Genomic DNA, 15603 nt, shown 5'->3' with positions numbered 1-15603 from the left:
AACAGTCACTTTGCATCATTTTCCAGCACCTCTCCCTGCCCTGCAGCCTCTGGAGGAGGACCACAAAGAGGGAGCCGAAAGTTCAGCGCAATGGAAAGAGAAGCTGAAGAAACATCACTGTGATGAGAGATTTAGGAGCCTACGGTCCTGTAAGAAGTCTCCTTTCCTTGCTTGTGTCTGCAGAATGGTTGAAAGAAGATGTCAGCAGGATGCGCAGAGCCACTCCGTAGCACCCCTCTGGGGCATGCTGGCAAAGCTCTGCAAGCCCTGACACGCTGCAGGGGCGAAAGTCACCTGCACCCCAACTTTGGACCTGGAGAGGGAGGGAGAGCAATCAGGGAGGATGCAGGGACTCTCAGGACCACTTAGCAGCAAACCATCCTTTGCTCAGAGCCTATGACAAAGTCCCCAGCAGCCCGGGATGGCCAGAGCCATCACTGCTATCAGGGGGCTGACATTAATAGTGCAATAATAAATCAGCAGAGAGGCTGACCAGTTAATCCCCAGTCTTTCTAAGATTTTGTCTGCATGACTATACTCGTGAAATTAAAACAGACTAAATCAGAAAAAGTATTTGAGGACAAATTTGCTTCCCCATGACAGCTTTTCCATAGAACCTAATGGGCTCTAACTTCCATATTTAACACCACACCTTTATTAAGTCATTTTCCTGTTACTGAATGCCACTTGTAGATAACTCTTAACTTGTGCTATCCTCTCACCTTTGTAACGGCTGGAATAAACCCTGCAGGATTTTCCTCTTGACATGATGATACTCCCAGAGACCTAAGAGCTATAGAGTGAATTCTTATACAATATGATAATTGACTCAGTCTCCAAAGGATAAACATGTCAGGATACAAAAATCATTTTTTTCTTACCAATGCAACGAAGATGTGATTGAAAATGTCATGTTCTGGCTATATGAGCAATATTCTCATAAATCATCATCTAAAATAAATTGTTCTATCATTTGTACTAGTTAGAAGACATTCCAAGTCAGACAAGCTGAAAGCAGAAGTTTAAACATACTCAGCATGGCAGAAAGAATATTAATTTCCCTCGCCCCCTACAGAAATGTTAAATCATAGTCTCTCACCTAGGGTTAATTAATCTTTCAAAAGTGCTCAAGTCCACCAAACACACAGCAGAAAGATCTTAAAGACCAGCCTATGGCTTCAGGAAAGCCCACTACAAATCTTAAAGATTTTCTGCAAAATCTGGCAGAGGAGAAATAATTGAATATGCAAAACTGCACCATGTTATGCCATGAGTCTCATTCTTTGAGGAAAAAAACGCAATGACTTTGGACACGTTGGATCGTACAGCAGATACAGAAGAGGAGGATCATTTAGTGCAGGGGATTACTGGAATGTGCTGCCAGCTCCTCATCTCGTGGTACAGAAGTACTTGGAGGACTCAAGGACTTGTGGATCCGGGTGCTACGTCAAACCCTCCCGCTCTCCTGCCTGCTGCATCTGCCTGGCCCTGCTGCTGACACGCTGCGCAACAGCTCAGCCAAGCTCCTGCAGCAGCCCTTGCCTTTGCTCACCAGCGTGTGTATCCTACATAAGTGTCTTTCCACACCTGTACACTTACAACCTCCCCAGGGAGCCTGAAGAGCTTCACTGAAGTGCTGGAAAAGGCTTCGACAAGTCTCTCGGTGAAAAGCATCATGAGCACACGGATAGTCTCGTTGCTACGTACCAGTTACACAAATGACTTGTCCATGATTATCTGACTACAGAGCCATTTACGTGAAAGACACCATAAGAGAGCTAGGGTTTGGGCTTGCTTTTCCCACCCATTCCCATAAAACACTACTCACTTCCACAACTGAACCTTCAGCAACAAAGAACCTCTAACAAATGAAGCAGTTTCTGGGGAAACTCGGACCCTAAATCCATGCAGACAACAGCTCTTGGACTGAGTTCAAATGCATCCCCTGCTTAAATTCTTGTCTCAGACCACTTTAAAACCCTGAAGTATTAGGTGCATTAAAGTTACTTGGGAGAGAACAAGGACAGCATGCAGGCTGAGATCACTCCAAAGAGGAGAAGATGATGCTAATTATACCACTGGTAAAATGGAATCACTGGGGGAGAAAAAACAAACAGTCAAGACAGTTAAATGGTGCAAGAGCAGCTATACTATTTAATCAGTGGTAGGCCATCCGCCTGAAAGGACAATAACAGATTACATCAAGGTAGTGACAGACAATCAATGAACACTCAATTAACAGTTACAATACTACTAACTTAAGCAAAATGTGGTTTTGCAAATGATAATCTCTCCCTCGTACTGATGCAACCCTAATTTAATTTTCTCTAATGCACCAACATCAAACATTGAGAGAAAAAAATTCAGATGCCCCTTCAGTTCTGCAAAGAGCCAAGTCAAAGGGGTGGAAGGAGACAAGACGAGGCTGCAGGATGAGGGAACACCTTCCATCTAGAAGGGGGAGGCAGCACAGTCCTACAAGAGGACACTGGCCCAACAGCCTGGAGGCACAGACTCGGCCACCCCCTTGCCCCAACCATTTGTGAAACGCACTTTGTTTCAAGGTGCAATGTGTCACTGCATTTTCTTGCCATTACTCCTTTTACCAATTCTCCCTTGCTTTGCAGCTTTAAGTCTGGCGAGGAGCTAGGTATTAGGTGAAAGTAACCTTCCTGAGCATACCACGTGCCCTAATTAACACACCAGCTACCGACTGAATGGTAATGATGCCTCCTAATCTCTCTCCCCCAGTTTGCAGAACATGTCTCAGGTTGTGGCATGGGATCTGTGGTTGCAGCATCCTCTGTTTCTGTGCAGGCACATGCTGGAGGCTTTGAAGATTGGTGTGTCTCATGGAGGAGTAAGAGGTAAGTGGGTCTGATGAAAGCTGAACATCTTCAGCCACCCTGAGCATGTCCAAACACCAGCTTTCTCAGTAGGAAGAACACCAGGGAAGGCCAGGGGAAGAGGGAGGAAGCTTGCTGGAGAAGTCAGGCAGGAAAGGAAGACAGGCAATGCAGGGGTGAAAGAACTGTATTGAAATTTAGTGCACAGGGAACTCTGGGACTCTGCTCTACATCACCGGCCGAAGGAACAGAACTTCCCCACCTCATACAGTCAACACATGACTCCATTCACCCCGAGCGCCCTACAGTGGTAACTGCAGATTTGTAGCCACCTTCTGCCCTCCATAGGGAGCAATTCTGGCCGAGTCATTTCACGTCCCAGTTGTAAAGTCACGCTAGAAGTAGGTCAGTTTTTGGACAAAGCTTATGCTGCCTGCTCCTGTCCTAACAGCAGAGGGAAGAGGGGATTCTTTAATTGTTCAAACAAAGGAGTCATCCTGACAAGCAAAAACTCAGCAAGTGTGACAATTTAGCACATACAGCACTGTGCCATTATGGCCTGAGCTTCTGGCCAAGACCTAGAAATGGGCTCAGCTGACACCAGCCCAATCCCTCCTAAACTACAGCCCAACGCCCTGCTGGATTTTGCATGCCCCTGCCTCAAAAAAAAAAAAAAAAAAATTAAAAAAAAATCATGACATAACTGAAAGATTTGAAGGACAGTAATGACCATTTTGAAAGTCTGGTTTTACTAGTTATTGACTGATGCTGAGTTTTCCCACACCAAGCCTCCACAGCCCGCAGTTGACCTAAAAGAACTCCGCAAGATGTATCACTTCATTTTAAAAACAGCAAATGTACCAAGCCCTGGGTAATTTGCTCCTGTGCTTAAATATAAAGCTATATAAAAATAAAACATACCTTTGTCTCATCTGAATTTATGTAGCTTGAGCATCCAGCCACAGAACCACGTCCTGCCTTCGTACCTTTGGCTAGCAGAAGTCTCTTCCCCTGGTTAAGTACTTACAGACAATAATCAAATCACCCCTTAACCTTCTCTTTGTTAAAATAAACAGATTGAGCTTCAGTCTCTCTCTTCAGCATGCTTTACAGACCTCACATCATCCTCGTAGCTCTTCTCTTATCTCTCACCAGTTTGCCAACATCATTTTTAAGGTATAGATACCATGACTGCACATAATGCTCTTCCTACTTGTATTCATTATTTCTTTGCTTAGACAGCCGAAGATAGCATTAACACTCCTGAGAATTCACAACACAGCCAAGCCCAGCTAGTTATTGATAAGATAATGAAATTAAGCTCCAGCTTCTCACCTTGACTCCCAGGGGTTCCTGTCTCAAAGTGTGGGTTTTACTCCCTGCTTTTGTTAATGTGGATTAGTAAGTTATCACATGCCAGCCATGCTGCAAGAGCTGTCTGTACATTTGCCCCTTTTTCCACTATAAATGCAAGATAACTTGACTAAACTTCACACCCTTTCTCAAACCCTCACATTTGTCCCAGTATGGGAACATGGGTTACCTTGGCTCAGATGACACAGGTAGCTGGTTATGCTGCAGACATCCCAAAACCAGAGCCTGGTCCACCGTCCATGAGTGAACGTGCCTGCTGTCAGGGTCCCAGGCAGAAACAGGGCATTCATTGCCCGGACACGGCTGCAGGTCCCAAGCCGCGCTTTGTGCTACTGCAGCAAAGCCAGCTCCCAGGAGCCAAGCAAGCTCCATCAGTCAAACCCAAGCAATGCCAGTATATCTGCGCTCCAGGCTCCTGCCAGAATAAATCTACCACGCAAGGACTACAGCACTTCACAGCCCTTCCAACAGAGCTACCCCTACAGCACAGCGCTTGTTCAGAGGTAGCTCAAGACACACCTCAGATCCTCCTTCCAGAGACATGCTCCTGCTTCTCTGACACCCACGGGACAAGGAGCCTGGGCCCCCGAGAGCCAGCAAAGCCCCTCTCCCCACACCCGCTAGCCACGAGGTGCGTTCTGAGCAATGCTGCCAGCACATTGCAGACTCGCGCCACGGCACTGGCATCTGATGCCAGATGGAAATTGCAAACTCATCCAGTGTTTGAAGGGACCTGGACCCAGGGATTTGCTTTAAGAAGCTTTCTCTCTCCCTATCCCCAGCCCTATCAGTTGGAAGCTAATATGTCTGGATTTTTCACCAACAGTTAGAAAATAATTTGTCACAGAAAATGTGCAAGCACTGACATCTTAAGACAAAAAAGATGCAGATTTCTCAACTGTTCACAGCACATTATGGAAATACATTCTTAGGGACTATTAAATATGGGGATTATTGACTAGATGAGCAGCGGCTCAATGGACTAGCTTGCAAATATGTCTTTAGACAATTCTTAAAATGCAGATTAATTATCTAACAGACCAGAACTTTTTTTTTTTCCTACAGACTTTCTAATGATCTGTTGCATAAACAAACATCCAGACAGTTTTGTTTGCATTTCTGTCGGCTGGGATGTTCTTCAATAACTAAATAGTGACAGAGGAGACTTAAATCTTATTCAACACTCAGCAGGAACAGAACAAAAGGCATGTCAGTCCAAATCACTGAAAGACATGTCTCCTTAAAGACCCTTGGGAAGTCCAGCTACCATAATACCAAAAGGACCTGTTTCCCAAACACAAAACTTCAGATATACGACAGAGCATTAAATTCTTTCCATGTTTATGCCGTTAGGTTTCATTAAAGAAACTGCAACGCTGACATCCAACATTTAACAACTAGTATTCCCACCAACACCTTTTTAAATGAGTGAGGCATATTTTGCTGCAGAGATATCGTTCAGGGCTCTCTGCAGACCCAGGAAAATATCACTGTTCCCCAGCCATGGTGGAGTTACATTCAGAAGATCTGTACAGCATGAGAAGGTTGAAGTTGGGGGAACCGTTGCAATGAGCTCTGCTGCTGCTCTCACCTACTAACTCCTGCGTGATGATCTGAACCCTTAAGTTATAACTTAAAAATCCCATCTTGATTTTAGATTTGCCATTGATAAAGGACTGAGCACAGTGGTCATTTTCTCAGTAAGGGTAATTAACATGTTATTTGTACACTGTGTTTTCAGTTTCCAACTACTCCATTTCTTTATGCCTTTTCTGACAGGTTAAAATGCTGTTGGATATCAAAACCAATGCAAAGCAAGTGTGAAACATTATTATTCCAGTTTCACACCCACTTTCCCTTGGTGTGAACAATAATGCAAACTGCAAGACAGTGATGAATTGGACCTGGAGAGGACCAGATGCTCTGTGAACATTAGCACAGTCTCTGCCCCAAACATTTTTCAGTCTAAAAAGAGATGTGATAGCCTGCTTTCAAAGCTGTCCATGCACACATACAATCTTTTAACACCAGATGTTACCAGACCACACACAAGGTGGAGCAAAAATGGAAAATAAGCAGAGATCAAACAAGAAAACAGCAAGAGCAAACAATGAGTGCGGGTAGAGTAAAACATATTTTGATCAAACTTTTGGGGGTGAAAAAAGCAGATTTGGCACATGTAGCAGTTTGCAGATCAGCACTGGTTTCAATGAACTGCGTACTATACTGCACCAGAGTGTCTGCAGCCAGGCTTTGTCCATGGCTCGGTTACTCTCCAGCCTTGTCACTTCACCTGAGACGAGCCACATTAAGAGCAACTCCATCAGACACAGCAATTTCCTTCTTCATCATAGTCTGTAAAGAGAAAGCACAGGGCTGACGCCCAACATGAATCCCACTGTGGACTCAAACATCAGTGACAACTAGCCTTGCAATCCCTCCGTCTCTGAGCAGGGCCAGAGAGCCATTTAAAAAAATCCTCAGCATCAAAATGCAACGCCTTCTTCAGAAAAATGTCAACTTCTGTCATTGAACCAAAAACTTTTTGGTTTTCAGCAAATATTTTTCAGCAAAAAGTTAAAAAAAAATGTTAAGGGTGCACGAAATGTTGCACGGATTTTTAACAATCCATCCCCTCCTGATGAGGCCCAGACTATCTTTGATATCTGATTCAGATGTCCGTGTAGGAAGGGGAGAGAAGGGTGCAGAGCCACGATCATGTAGAAAGAGCTGACTTTCTGCTGAAACAGCTGAGGTGTGATCACACAGTTCATCAGTCTGCAATGTTAATGACGTAAACCACTTCAGCTAGAGCCATGGGAAGGACCCACAGTGACTCTCCCAAGGGAGGAGATGCAGGGGAACTGGCGTTACGCTGCATGGAATGAGCTGTTTGCCACCAGTCATCCTCATTCCCCCCCTGCTGACACACACACACACTGACAGTCCCAGAAAGGAAAAACCTGTTTTTTAAAAATAGCAAAATCTTTAAGGAGCTGAGCACATGCCTGAGTGGGTGGGAAATTAGTATTATTATTACTTTGTGTTCACAGGGTCTAAGACCTCAGATGACTTGTTTGTGCCCAGAATGAATTTTTGCAGACTCATTATAAACCCTTGCAAAGCAGGGTTTATAAGGTCACAGAAGAATTTCCATTAACTGTAGCCTAGCTAGGGATTGCCAGTATGATCTATTTCTCTCATTTATGCATATGCAATGAGGCCAAGACGACTCTCCTTTGCTTTATTTCCACATCATTGTGCTGATGCTGAGCTAACCAAATAAACAAACTGAAAAACAAGTGGCAGGGGGCGGGGGGAGGAACAGAGAGACTAAGGAAAAAAAGTATGCCTGGCTCTCTCTCCCCTCATGAAGGATGCAAATAAATTCTGCAGACTTTGAAGCCAGGAGATCTCAGCAGAGATTAAAATCTCCTTGCGCTGGATGGCTCACCAGGTGCTAAGTTGAGACATCGCTTGGGTATTGCGTTATGCAGCCGCTTCCACGCAAAGGATGGCCAGAGTAAGTATTGTCACCCTGCCACCCAGACTGAGACCTGGCTCAGGGACTGGCAATCAAGCAGAAATATGAACCCTCTGGGCTCTCTAATCTCCCTCCCGCCACTGTGAGACCACAGCTTCTTCAAAAACCGCACTTCAGGCGCTTAACAGTAACACTCCCCTTCAAACGCGGTAAACGCTTCCCAGCTCTCTGGGTAAGAGGCACTGTGGATCTGGGTAGGAAATCACCCGTGTAGATGGACAGCTTATATCGTGGCTCCTTCTTCCTGATAAATCAGTAACGCGGTCTCTATCCCCTTGGAAAATCCAGGGGAAGGTCCCACCAGACGGTCAAGGAAGAGCTCACCAGGACTCAGCAAAGTTCCCCCCGATTCATTTTAAAGCCAGCCAGTCCAGCTGGACGCGGGCACAGCCTGGATGCCCGCAGCACCCTGGCTCCCTGACCTGACACGAGCGGCTTTGGGAAGAGCTGACCATCAGTGCTATGTCACTGCAGACACCGCTCTCCACCCAGCCCCTGGACCACACAGTGCCGGAGAGGGAGAGCACTCTTTGCCAGAGCAGAGTGTCTCCTGGGGCTCCCCTTCACCTGCGGCTTGCCCCCGCAGCCACAGGGCCTTGTCAGCTGCACACGCAAACCACTCGTATCACTTCACGCCCCTGCAGGTTCTCCTGGTGGAATCTGAGATACACCCTGACTGCTGCTACAGTAGCCGAACCACTGGCACGCTCAAATCCAGCAGCCTTGTCTCTTAATTCTTCCAAATGTTCAGCCGCAAAAGCAAACCCTTTCTGTTGGCACGCTCGCTCTAACTCAGCTCTGATCCATTTCCACCTCCAAATCATTAAAGATAACAAATAGTCTAGCCTCTGGATGCAGAACCTTCACATAATCACCTATATATGCTCTGATCAGCACTCCTCCATTCTACTTCTATTTTCTACAGCTTTACTAGGAAAGCCAGCACCAAACTCTGCCCCTTACCCTACAGCTATTTATTGCCCACATTCTTCTATTTATTTCCTAAAATAGTCTCTTTTGGGTGGATCTAATGAAAAATCCAAATAAATTAGGTCCATGGGTACATTTTCAGTTCCCATTTCATTAGCCTTCCAAATGGCAAGTAGCATTAGGAAGGTAGGCTTCCCTACTGCACACCCATCCTCTTATAAGCTATGGTGATTCGACCCCCAACGTTAGATCCATCCAAATATTTGAGTGATAATTAGACCCTCCCAGCTGACACAGAACACCTGCCCAATATCCTAGCTCTTGCTCAGATTCGATTTCACAGCATTGCATGGCAAAACTCCTCCTGCTGTATCTGGCAGTTCCCTTTGCTTGGGTTCCTGCCTTGGTAACTTCCCAGCGAGGAGGAAGAGTCTTCTCTTTCACATTAACACCTGCTGCTCTTTCACACTTTATTTACTTCAGGGCCCTGGGATGAACCATCCCCAGTCCTACTGATTTACAACACTCAGGTTTCTTCCTTTGGTCCATTACTTCCTCTTTAAACAATTCAATTGCTGCTAATTTACTGTAAATGGGGATTTCCTCAACATCCTGGTACAAGGAAACGACTCCACTTTTCCCCCAGCCAACTTTTCTCTCTGCCACAGCTCCTCATACCTCCTGGGGCTCAGGGAGCCTCTGTTCGCTACTGCAGCCCTTGGAGGCATTTCGGCACCCTGCAGTTGCTTAGCCGTGTTGGATGCCACCTACGCAGTGCTGCTTATGCCACGCTGCACCCAGGAACACAAGGAGACTTTTCCCAGCACCGGCAAGGTCTCCCACAGAGGCAGAGCAATGAGCAAGCAAAGCAGAGGACAACATTACAGCCGACAGGTCCCATGTCCGGCTCACCTCATTTGGCGTAGTCAGAGAGAAGCTTGTGCCGAGAGAGCTGGGTAAAACACAGCTACGCCTCCTTTCTCATCTCTCGTGTAAGGCACCTGCAGACACGTGGCTGAAAAGCACCCAAGGAGTCCCATGCTCACTTCTTTATTTACATTAGCTTCTACTGACACTAGTCGAGCATTTTAAGGTACAGGAAACATTTCTGGGTTTACTGCCTTGATAGCTTTTGAACTGCTTGAAGCTTGCCAGCTCCGTTCTACCCATCAGCCGCTCGCTGTTGACCAATGTGGAAATGACCCTGTTCAAGCTGGTCCTCACCACATTTTCCTCCACCTTCATTAAAAGTAACTGCCACAGGCACTAGAACAAACAACATGAAAAGCAGTGTTATATTAATGCCACAAATTGTCCTTCCAAGCCATGTCCCATGGATCAGATGAAAAGTTATTATGGAGATCCTTAAAATGGCTCCATTACTTCCTCATAGGTTTTATAGCTTCTTTTATCTCTCCAAGCCCCCCATTTTTCTTGTCAGAGAACCCACAACAGTGTTAATAGTTCCCCTAAGAGGGTACAGCCAGACAAACTGGCGTTTGTAGTCTCCAGTGCACAGGCACAACCCTGCAGTAGTACTACAGTCTGTTTTCTGTACAAAGCTGAAAGCTAAGTTTTCCATTCCTGTACAAAGCTTTCATCACGGAGTCGCTAATATCCCATTGATTTCTCCGTATCGTTCCCTCGAGTCTAAGAGACACCCTTCAAGCTGTTCTCATCTTGTTAGACCACGATTTCAGCGTGTTCCTCCTATTCACGCACAGCAAGAGGTTCCTTGTATTAACAGATACCTCAGCTTTGTATATGCTGCCTTGGAAGCCTCTTCCCCAGAGCAGAAAACATTTCTGAGACAACTTGCAAAACTTCTGTCTCGCCTTCTGCCTGGCTGCCTAGAAGCATGAAAACTAAATAAAATCTGACCCTAACAAGTACTGCATAGGAAGATCTCCACCCAAAGTCAGCATGAATCAATATTCACAACCCAGCACATCAGCAAGCCTTTAAAAAGGGCAAGACACTGACCACCTGCACGTGCTTAGTCCCGACTGAATACAGAATAAAGCTTAAACCATCTTAAAGAAAACGGAGTTTCTTGGACGAGGGAGTACTCCTATGTCTGTATGGCCCAGCTATGTCTGATTCTAAGCATGCATCTGCTCCTTCCTGGTCCTTCATCACTTGCGTCACCTCGCGCTCCTCCTCTCCCCTGCTTTTACCTCCTTCCTCTTTCTCCACTGACACAAAAGCCCGTCCTTCCACCTGCCCACGCAGGCACTCGCTCCCCATGCAGGCTCAAGCATCGCCCATTCTGCGTGCACACCCAGTAAAAACACCCAGCTTCTCTTCCAGCCAAAGGGGCCCAAGGCCTTTCCTAGGTCTCCTCTGGCCCTATTGCACACGCCAAACCAGCTGCTTCTCCCAGAGGAAGAAGAATCTAAACCAACACGGTCAAAGCAGCTGTTGTGGCAGAAAGCAGAGATCCTACGTTGCAGTCAGATGCTTTCCCACCAGAACTCGTGCAATCAGCCAGCATCTAGCTGAGGATCTTCCCCAAGTCCTGGGTGAGTTTTAAGTTCACTCGCTGCTTTTCCATCAAGCAAAGAAATCAGCGTGAGCGCACACACGCAGTAGAGATGGGATTTCCTGACACGCTTTAGCTTTCAGAATAGATCGTTTGGAAGCAGCGCTGCACATACCTGCCTTGCTATTCCTTTGATGAGCTCTCTGAAGACCAGCTCCCTCGAATCTTTTGCCATTCACCCACAGATTGCTGCATGCTCTTTGGCATCTGGATATTTAGGCCTTTGCCAGCCCACATGACTCCTTGGCTTATTTTCCTTGCACAGCTTGCAAAAGAAATCTCCAGCAAGATAACTTGCAGGCAGCAGCAGCACTGTCTCTGTGTCTCTCTCAGGGCTGCAGGCAGCTCCTCTAAACCCCCCATTTAGAGCCAACCTTTCACAGGAGACTCTTCTCAGGGAGATATTGATGCCTTTATCAGCCTTGCTCTCTCCCCTTCCCGCTCCCCCAGGCAGGACTCTGGGAGACACACTGGCCTGCCCCCACCCACGGCCCTTCATTTCAGGGTTCACCTTCCTCAAGCGCCCCGTTGCCACCACCAAGAGCAGAGGCACCATCCCCACAGGAGGCAGCCCGCAAAGGGTTAAGAGAAATAGCCATTTAAAGAGAAAAAGAGCATTCTGGTTTGCTGTGCTCACACCGTAAAGCCCTCCTTCTGCTCAACACGGGCTCCCTTTTCCCCACACCCCAGGTACAGGTCTGTCGTCTCAGGGCGTTAATTCGTGCCAGACACAGGGAAAGAAGCCCCTGCAAACCAGAAGGAGCCGCACAGCAACTTTCCCAACTTCTGGCTTTGCTAATCAGGCCCAACCCCGAAATGGAAACCAACGGGGAAAGGTTCAGCCGCTTACCATCTATTTCTCTACCCAGATGGTTCCCTTCAAACACACAGCCTAATATGCATAAATACTAAAGCAGCCTCGCATCGAGCCACTTTGAAAATGCCTTGGCACGGCAGGAGCCTCACTGCAGATCGCTTTCAGAGAGCACGCTTCTTTCTACCCCTATGCGAAATGAAGGCTAAAGCAAGCCGTGGCAGAAAAGCACCGAGTACGGTTAACATCCACCTCCTACCTGCGAGCACACACGGCCTAACGCCCAGGAACCGGTCGCAGGAGCAGCCGCTGGCTGCTGGCGACAGCTCTACAGGAGCGCCAGCGACTCCATGGGGACGCTCGCTCGCTGTTGCTGTAGACCCTCGGCTCCCCGTCCAGGGAAGCAGGGAAGGCTCTGCTCTCGGCTAGCTGCAGCGGTCACATCCAGCTGGGATGCGGTCGCTGAACCTCTTCTCGGAGAAAAGGCCGTCTCGCCTCAGAGAGACAAAAGGACCGGTTCCTGCTGGGGCCGAGGAGGGGAATCTCCCGCGGCGTGGGGCAGCCGGTGCCCGGCAGTGCTCCGGCAGGAACGCTGCCCAGGATGCGGTGGCGGAGCAAGCCGGCCCTCAGCGTCTCCCGCTACCGGAAGGCCCCCAGGGAGGCAGGGCGCAGCTCTGGATCCTCCAGCAAGCAGCATCTCACCGCAAAGGAGGCACGCGTGGGAGACGGAACAAACCTCGTGTATGTCAACTTTCCCGAGGGTTGCAGCCTCGAGGTCTCAAGCCTACCAGGCTGGGAAAGAAAGAGACCCGATAGGGGACGAGAGCTGAAAAGCACTGGCGGCAGCTCTCCCTTATGCAGAGCGCCCAGTCAGAGCTGCAGGCTACGCCAGAGTTTATGCATAAATAACACAGAATAAAGTTGGGCCTAGGGAGAGGTTTCTGCATGGAGTTTTCCCCCACTGCCCAGAATCAACACTGCTTGTTCGTTAAAGGAGAACCCGTGTCGGCATCAAACCCGCACGTCTGTGCATACGACGAGTACCTCATGTATTCTAAGAGAAATTATTCACAAGCACAACTCCGCTAAGACGCGTTCCAGAACAATGAGCCCTTTCTTTCCAATCCAAAGGCTGAGAAAAATACCTGTTAAACAGCATTTTCCTCACCGCTTATGACTGTAGCACGCAGGCTGCGAACACAGCAACACACAAATACGCGGGGAGCATCCATCCCAGCCAGCCCCGCTCCTGCTCTCCCGTACAGACGTCCCCCACACGCTTCCACACGCCAGAGACATCCCGGGAATTGTTCCCGGGTTATCCATAGGAGTCGTAGCCCTACAGAGTCGTCGCCGTCGCCCCGCGCTCTTTGAACTTCAGCTCTCCTGGAAGCCGGAGCGTGACATTTTGCAACTCTTGCTACGCTAAAAGCACTGCGGCCGCCACCAGCCAATCCGCCCCCCCCCCGAAGGGCTGGTAGGAAAGTCCTTTAGCAAGTGCCGCCCTAAGAGCGGGCGGACGGGGATTACTGCCGCCGGCAACCATGGAGAGCCTGGCGGATTTCGGCTCGGGTTCGCACCTCGCTCCCGGGCGCTGAGGCTGCTCGGGGGCTCCCAACGTCTCCCGGCCCCGCGGCTCCGCAGCGGCGGGCGGGCCAGCGGCTCTCCCCGGGGGTCGCAGCCGGCATCCCGCGGCGGGGGGGGGGACCCCGGGCCGGCGCTCCAGCCCCCGGGGAGCGGTGCCACGGCGGGGGGGACGACGACACGAGGGGACGCTGCCTCCGAGCGGCGGGGGCCCCGCCCGATCCTCCGATCCTCCCTCCGGCAGGACGCGGGGACGCCCGACCCCCTTCCCCGCGGCGGCCCCCGGGCGGCTCCTACCTGGGCTGGGCGGCTCAGGCTCGGCTCGGCTCGGCTCTGCCCGCGGCTGCTCCGGCCCCGGCTCCGGCAACAACGGCAACAACGGCGGGCCCCCGGCGGCGAGCGGGGGAACTGCAGGGGCGGGGGGCGGCTGCCGGGGCACGGCGCCGCGGGAAAGGGGCTGCCGGCTGCGGGGGCCCCCCCGCGGGCGGGCGGGGAGGAAGGGAGGGCAGGCGCCGGGCGGGGGGGGGGGTGGATGGAGGGAGGGCAGAGGGAAGGATGGAGGGAGGGCAGGGAGCTGGGATGCAGGAAGGGCAGGGGACTGGGGGGGAGGGAAGGGGGGGGGAGGGCAGGGAGCCGGCAGGGAGCCGGAACTCCCAAAAGTGACCGGTGTTCCTAAGCCTAGGCTGAGCGCTCCTGGGAGTGACATGTGATTTTTGGAAAGGCTGGGCCTTCTCCCCACACGTCCCACAACCTTAAGTGCTGCGGGACTCCCTGCTCTTAGCCGGGACGCTGACTCTCCCCCTGTGTCCTCTCCTACGCTGCCCGAGAAGGACGCAGGGCGAGATGCTTCTGCCCACAGCTCCTAAAATCTTCATATTAAATGTTAATCTCCTCCTTGTGCCCTGACCAGTGATGCATGCTGGGCAAGAGACATCATCTAGCACTGGGAAACTGGCAGGAGCGGGACAAACAGGACCTGTCCTACAGTGCAAGGCTGAGAAATGCAGCACCAGACGGTCAGTTTTCTAAGCTGTGTCCCTGTAGACTGTAATGCTCCAGCCTCCTCTGCTACACTGCAGTTTGTTTTCCTGTTTGGTTGGTTTTAATAACGAGAAAAGCAAAGCTTTTAAACCATCAATTAATTGGACTCTTGCATTAGAAGCAATGAACTATTATTTGACAGAAATTCATCTTCCCCTCCTGCTGAGAAGAAATAAGCTGGAGGAAAAGAATCAGCTTCACAGGAGGAGAAAAAAACCCCGCCTCTGCTTCAGAGACAAATTACTCATAAGATACATAGGTAACAAGCACAGGGTGCTTTGAGCTCATCCCTTTTACACATCATTTCCCTTAGGACAACAGCTACAAGTCAATTGCTTTGTGAAAGATCCCTGTGCCTTTGCACCAGTGACCCTGCCCAACAGGCCATTCCAAGCATTCATTATTCTCAGAATAAAAGAGCATTTCCCTATGTCTGGGCTGCATTTGCTTTTAATTTATGATTGTGGCCCTGAAGGTCCAGATTCACAACTGTCTGGGCCGTAGCTCAGTACTGCGTGGAGCGGCGCGTTCTGCTCATGTCCGAGTACGGGCAGAGCAGGTGGCAGCGGGGGTCTGGGGGACAGGAACACGCAGGTTTGGCTGACGGAGCTGGCATTGCTTCCAGGCGGAGAGCAGCCTCTGTGCAAACTCCAGAAGTGGGCAACAGACGGAGCCTACCTCTTACCTCAGCGCTGACCACATCCAAGCCAGGCAGGGCTTCCTCTGTGTGTCCCTCGCAGGCATGATCCCACCAGATGCTGCATCCTCCTCATGGCTCCTGCCGTCTCCTGCCTTTGGAGGCGTTCGCTTGTGCCACCACGCTGCTTTCTTTTAGATATTTTTTGCATAGTTCAGGTACATCTCTGCATGGCCACAAGTCCTTCATGCAAGTATTGGAGCCTCAGCCTTGCTGTTGTACTCTTAGAAG

General features: G+C 49.6%; 1 protein-coding gene across 1 annotated transcript in view; it reads right to left on the bottom strand.

Annotated features, from left to right (window-relative positions):
- The window catches only part of GRIK4 (glutamate ionotropic receptor kainate type subunit 4), a 210758-nt gene extending 196744 nt beyond the window's left edge, over window positions 1–14014 (bottom strand). Inside the window, 1 exon segment of the mRNA XM_069788072.1 lies at window positions 13932–14014. The gene's annotated coding sequence lies outside the window, so the exon portion shown is untranslated.
- Window positions 14015–15603: the final 1589 nt, after the last annotated feature.

The sequence above is a fragment of the Haliaeetus albicilla genome, chromosome 7 (assembly GCF_947461875.1).
Source record: "Haliaeetus albicilla chromosome 7, bHalAlb1.1, whole genome shotgun sequence".
NCBI classification, from domain to species: Eukaryota; Metazoa; Chordata; class Aves; order Accipitriformes; family Accipitridae; genus Haliaeetus; species Haliaeetus albicilla.
The sequence above is the reverse complement of the archived record's forward strand: the minus strand, read 5'-3'. Positions and strand labels throughout refer to the sequence as shown.